Source organism: Rhinolophus sinicus, linkage group LG05 (assembly GCF_036562045.2).
Source record: "Rhinolophus sinicus isolate RSC01 linkage group LG05, ASM3656204v1, whole genome shotgun sequence".
NCBI classification, from domain to species: domain Eukaryota; kingdom Metazoa; phylum Chordata; class Mammalia; order Chiroptera; family Rhinolophidae; genus Rhinolophus; species Rhinolophus sinicus.
Window position 1 is genome coordinate 103,259,256 of NC_133755.1, and position 6,768 is coordinate 103,266,023.

Genomic DNA, 6,768 nt, shown 5'->3' on the forward strand with positions numbered 1-6,768 from the left:
AACCACAGAGGTCTATAAAGTGTGATGGTTGATACAAGTTAATGTGACTCTTAAATTATTTTAATCTATAACTTTATCAATATTTATATAATCTATAATTGCTTCCTCTCGTTTAATTGCATTGACTAAGATCTTCAACTAAATAGTAAATAGTGGGACAGAGAATATTGATATCTTTCACTTTAGCAAGAAAATCTCTGTTAACTTCCCCACTATGTGATATGATAGCAATTGCACTGAATTAGCATATTTTATTATGTTAAGGGAGTACCCATAAATTCCTGTTTTGTGCATGATTTGACATAAATGGGTATTGAATTTTGTCAAATGTCTTTTTTAGTACCTATGTAGATAATCATATGATTTGGTCCCCCTAAATTGTTGTATAAAATTGAAAACAATACCAATCAAAGCAGCAGGGATTACCATGGAACTTGAAAAACAGAAATTTATCTGAAAAAATTAACTTATTTTCCTAAGGGTCATTTATATACTGGAAAAGAACAATAATCAAATGGGACAATGACATTGAAATAAAATTAAAAATAGAATAAAGAGATTCTTTTTTTAATAGGACTAGATAGGTCAATAGAACTGAATGGGAAAGTACAGAAATAAATTCAATTTTGGAATTTACCATATGATAAGATTGGCATTTTATCAATTTACAGAAGATAATTTTTAAAAAATGGTGTTGGAGCAACTGGTTAGATGTTTTGAAAGAGTAAAATTGTTGGATTTTGTATATTTAATAATCATTTTAATACTTATCTTGTTCATGGTATTTTGAATACATTAATATTTGGCATACTAATTAGTTGAAGATAATGTGATTTTTCAATAAACTCAGGGACTGCTTGGGGGAAACCTCTAGCAACATAAAGAACTGGGAACTAAAGAATGCTTTCATATTTTTAGAGCAAGGGAGAATAAAATAAGGCAAGTCAATTAAAAACATCTTGCATGATAATCAAATTAACATGAAACTATACAAATACACTTTAAGACTGTCCAAGTCAATAGCCTCCGATCATCATGAGATTAATAATATAAGAAAAGTAATAGGTTGAGAATCACTTGGAGGAAGAAATGAGATGGAGGCAGAATTGAGGTGGAGCTTGGGGAAAAAATGGTGCAGGAAACTATAAATTAGGTAATAAAGAAATGCAATTGGGATCTAAACAAACCAAAAAACCCTGATGTGAGCATAAAAACTTCAAAGGGGGGAGTGGGTGGTAGATGAGGGTAAAGGGGATCAAATATATGGTGATGGAAAGAGCACTGACTGGGTGGTGAACACAGTGTGATATACAGATGATGTAATACAGAATTGTACACCTGAAATGTATGTAACTTTACTAACAATTGTCACCACAATAAACTTTAATTAAAAAAAGACAAAGACAAACACCACATGATTTCACTTAAATGTGGAACTTTTTAATAAAATAAAAGCAAATGATTAAAAAAGAACAGAAAAAAAAATTCAAAACTCATTGTGTCATACACAACTTTGCCTGCATTAAAATTATGTTCTAGGTCTAAATGTTGGCATGTATTTGGTAGTATTGTTGATCATTATTATGTGGGCTAGCTTTGGAATAATTACCGTTAATTGATATCTATTGTAATGCAACAGAAATTTTCAATTAATGTGAATACATAGGTAAATCTCTTCATTTAATTTGCACACAAAAAGTGGAATAGATGTAGACCCTCATTGCCATATTACCTGTGCAAACAAGGACATTTGCAATCTTAAACTTGGCCAAAATTAGAAAGTCAATCACTAGAAATGGAAAGTCTGTTAGCAATGCAATTTCTAAGAGAGGACAATTACCCACTCAACCCTATAGCTGAAGAGTTTTCTTTCATTTCATAAAGTTTTCTAATTAAAGTCTGCTAGACTGTTGAGCCAAGAAATTATTGGGAGATCCCCCTGTTGTAGAACAGAAAAGAAGTAGCTAGTATGTGTGCATTTCTTTAACTTCATATTGTTTTAAAAGGAGAAATTCCATTTATTTTATTGTAAGATTTCTGTTAAATGCCAATAGAAATTTGTTCATCTGACTCTGTCCTCAAAGAAATAAACGAAATCCAAGTTAAACACTTAGACAAATCGGTATTTTGGATTTTCAGAAGCACAGTAAATTCTTTGTAACTTCTCTAATTAAAATAATCAAATGTAACATAAATTAGACATGTTCTCACTCAAAATTCATCACATGCTTGTGTAATTTCAGGAGCATGAACATATTAGTACTTTTATTTTTTTTAATTAAAACCCAATAAGATTCAGTATTTTAAATATTAATACTTAACTGTATCAGATAATTAAAATTATGAAATATGTGCTAGTTTTATACACCATTCCAAGTCAGTAATTCCCACCATAAAAATTGCTCTATGATTCTCTAATTCCTACAGTGCCTTGATTTTCTACATTTGTGTTTGAGTGTATTTTAACATTCATGTACATTTTAATCCCTTGCAGGTGAAGTCTACACATCACTGCTATACATGGAATTTAAAAACTACAATCTTGCAGCTTTGGGCAGTGGCAGTATTGTAGTCAACGAGGTTTATCTGAGGCTCAATTATTGCTGATTGAAAAACTATAATCTTGTAATACACGTGACTGCATGAATGAAAGGTTAGAAAAATGACTAGAAAAGTCTGTTGTGAATGAATATTGCAAATATTACTATTTTCAATTTTGCTTTATCAGTGTTTATTTTGCTGTTGTTCTTTTATGAAGAGAGATACCAAACAATTTCTATAAAGGGCCAGATAGTAAATATTTTTGGCTTTATGGGCGATATATATGCAACTACTCAATTTTGTTGTAACATGAAAGCAGCCATAAACACTATCTAAACAAACGGATGCAGCTGTTATCCAATGAAAATTTATTTTTGGACACTGAAATTTTAATTTCATGTGGCATAAAATATTCTTATTTTGATTACTTTTCAACCTTTTAAAAATGTAAAAAGCATTCTTGGCTTGCGGGCAAGGAGAAAACAGGCAATGGGCTGGATTTCGCTTCCAGAAAATATTTTGCCTATTTCTGTTTAATTCCAATTTCCCTATCTCTCTCAGCTTTAGAGAAAAGTCACAACAGATGTATAGATAATTTATAAAATAAGTATAAAAAAAAGTAGTAAATATCTATTTCTAATATATTCTTATCTACATATACTTATTCACTCATTCAATATATTATTTTTTTCCACATGCAAAGTGTGTACTGGATGCAACGAATGATACAAGGAGAGTATGACACAGTTACTAACTTCAAGAGGCTTAAAATCTATTAGGAGTTTTGAGTGATCTACTCTACACAAATAATTATAATACAATGTCATTCGGGATAATTGCCAAAGTTAAGAGTTACATTAAGTACTGTTGGCATTCCCAACAGAAGATGGTTGTTGACATCCTAACAAATATTTTCATGATGTAGGGTGACTTTGTACTCAGAGTCAATGGATAGCAGTATATTTATAAGGAGATGGTAAACAGGTAAAAAGAAGAAATGAATTCTGGGTGAAGAAAGGTAACATTATCAGCCAATACGTTACAGATAGGTAAGACTTTTTTTTTTTTTTTTTTTTTTTTTTTGAGAATAGATAATTTGGATTAGGCAATTTACAGAGGAGAAATTGTCTAGTTCCAAAAGAAATATTGTTCTCTTTAAGGTGAAATTAATCCAATAATAGTTTGATATCTACTCTGTACCTGCCACTATGTTCAGTTCTAGGGTTAATGAAAATTAATAACACATGGTTTCTGTCTTTGAGTGTTTTGCAATCTAATGGAGGGTTGTAAACTGCAAACCAATAACTATATCACAGCACAAGGAGTAGTAGAAAAAAATGTCTATAAAATGATAAAGGAACATTGCAGATATTGATTAAATCTAATGGGAGCATAGAAAGGTGAGGGAAGATTTCACAGAGGACATAATACATTTTTTTCTGAAAATAATGACACTAGGAATTCTCAAAAATCGGAGGAAGAATAGGGTACCAAAGGACAACATGCAAACTCCGAGATATGAAGAAACAAGTTATGTTTTCCAGGGTATAGAAGCACAAAGGAAGGGAAGCAAAGAGGATGTTAATAGGAAATTAGAAATTCATCCCCAATCTAATAATTAATTAGATGATATTAATTTTTCAGGTCTATTGAAAGTAAATGTATTAAAAGGCAAAATTTTTTATTGATTTTTTTGTTTTCTGGTAAAGCTATCCCAGGCCTCTCAAGCATATTAAATGTGCTGCTAGCTGTGGAGATTGCATTAGAGAAGTAAATGAAGACATTGCTTTAGTCACATTTAAGATGATCACTGTTTTCTATTCACATATGTAAGAAGATACGTGGGAGATCATGTACGTACAGCACATAAGATATTATCAGAAGATTCTCCTACCTCAAAGAGAACAATGAACTAATTCTGGCTGGATTGACAGCAATTGTATTGCCTTCCAGATTATGGGAAAGCCATGGTCCCTAATGATCTTGATGTTTGCCACCCATTAAAAATTAGAAGACTATGACTATGACAATTGTGTGTGTGTGTGTATATATATGTCTCAAGATACTTTTGATCATAGACAAACTAAACAGAAAACATCAACTGGTAGTTTACATCATTTGAACTAATCTTTTTCAGTTGTGTTAAGAATGAAAATGGAAACAGTGAAGCTCAGAATTTAATGCAGATTATGTTGAAATTAAAAATTAGAATCCACATGAATAAGCCCACTTTTTTCTCTTGATAGAGGGCAAGAGCTTTGTACTTCAGAGCAAAGACAGCCTCTGTTGGAGCTGGTTTCCAGTGAAGAAAGATGTTAGGTTCTGAAGGGGTTCAGAGTAGGCCTCTCTAATACTGTGTGCCACTTTGGCCAGTGAATTATTTTGAGCTGAAGGCATTCAAAACCCTACGAGATCAAGAGAAACTTTTACCTCTCCCTTAAAGAATTTAAACTGGGGCCTTGCCCATAGTAAGTGTTATCACCAGAAATAACTTTTTATGGTCTATCTATAGGGCAGGGCAAACTCCTAATTACTTAACATCTGCTCTTCTTATCATCCTAGGAATCTCCCTCTTCCCTTCTGAAGCCCCTGGAGCCTTATATCATTGTTTGGCTCAAAATGTCATGTATACCTTATTTTACCTTTGTTCTAAGTCCATCTCTGAAGCTCTCACATATGTGGAATCTCTGACTCTCTCATATATGGTGTTTCCATATATGTACATATGTAATTAAATTTGGTTAATTCTCCTGTTAATCTGTCTCATGTGCATTTAATTATTAGAATAGCCAAAATAACCGAGAAGGGTAGAAAATAATTTCTTACCCCACCTACAGTTCTCTAAGGAGTTTTATCAGCTAAAATAAGTCAATCATTTTGTCTGATGTTTTTGAGAATTAATGTACTTTAGAATGTTTATTTTAGGGAGTATAGTTCTGTTCAACTAATTATCTTAAATATATATTATTTTTCTATGAGAATTCATCTTTTTAATTTATCTCTTTCTTTCTTAGTAGATTATCTTAATATAAGGTCTTTAACAGGAAAGTGAAAACATTGACCAAACAAACACCAAACCTCAAGTTTGCAATCTGCTCAAAGTCATTAAACAAATAAGAAAACAAAATTCAATTAAAATCCAAACTTTGTTTAACCCCAAATCATTATATTGTATTACCATTGATCACTCTGTGTGAAACTCGATGTACTAAATGCATTATGAGATACAAGAAAACGAGGGAAGATAAGACATGGTGATATCAGCTTTCCTTCTCTGAACTTGCCTCCTTTCAAGACTCTTTGGTAAAATCTTGCTGTTTTTCACTTTGTCAAGTTCACGTCTGCCCCTAGTTTTTACAGTTGCTATTTTCTGTTTGCATCACTCCTTCCTCAGATAATGGCACCACTTGCCCCTTTTATCTGGGCACTCAGATCTCAGCTTACCTTTCTTTTCTCCACAGAAGCTAGTTATATAGTTCATCATTACTCTTAAATCTTTTAACCTGCTTTATATTTTCCATACCATTAATCTCTTGTAATTATATTACATATTCACATGTTTTATTTATTATTTGCCAATATTACATTCTAATAAACTCCATGAAGGCAGAGATTTCGTCTTGTTCACTCTTTTATTCTCAGGGCCTAAAGCAATCCAAGCTTATAGTAGGTTCTTATCAAATACTTGTGGAGGAATGAATAAATAATTCGATTAATCAATTGACTAAGAAATACATTTTGGGAAAAAATGGTTAATTATAAAACACAGAGAAATACATATCATATTGTAATTATATTTGTCAACAAAACCCTGTGGGATTCCAAACAAGGAAGAAATTGTTTCCTCTTTGGGATTTATGTAAGGCATCACAAATAATCTGAAATTTGAGCTGTCATGGAAAAGTGGTATTTCAGAATAAAAGGGTATAATGAATACAGCGGCAGGCAAAAATCAATACTGGGGGTATCGTTTCCGAAGGATTCTTACAGAAAATGAGACTGGAATTACAGGTTTGCCTTGAGTTTCAAGGAAACCTCTAAGCAGCGGGAAGGCAGGTAGTTTTGTTGAGATGAATGCCTGTCTAGCCAACTGGCTCTATCAGGCAACAATGGGCAATCTGTTAATCTCGGAGGCAAATGAATAGAAATAAGATCGTAATGACTCTGATTTCTAATTTATTTATTTTACTTCCATGAAAATACTTCCTGGTCTTATGTGAAATATGT

The 6,768-nt window shown here is 32.0% G+C and overlaps 1 pseudogene; it reads left to right on the plus strand.

Annotated features, from left to right (window-relative positions):
* The first annotated feature begins 2,546 nt into the window (after positions 1-2,546).
* On the plus strand, positions 2,547-2,625 carry LOC141572023 (U4 spliceosomal RNA; annotated as a pseudogene).
* The last annotated feature ends 4,143 nt before the right edge of the window (positions 2,626-6,768 follow it).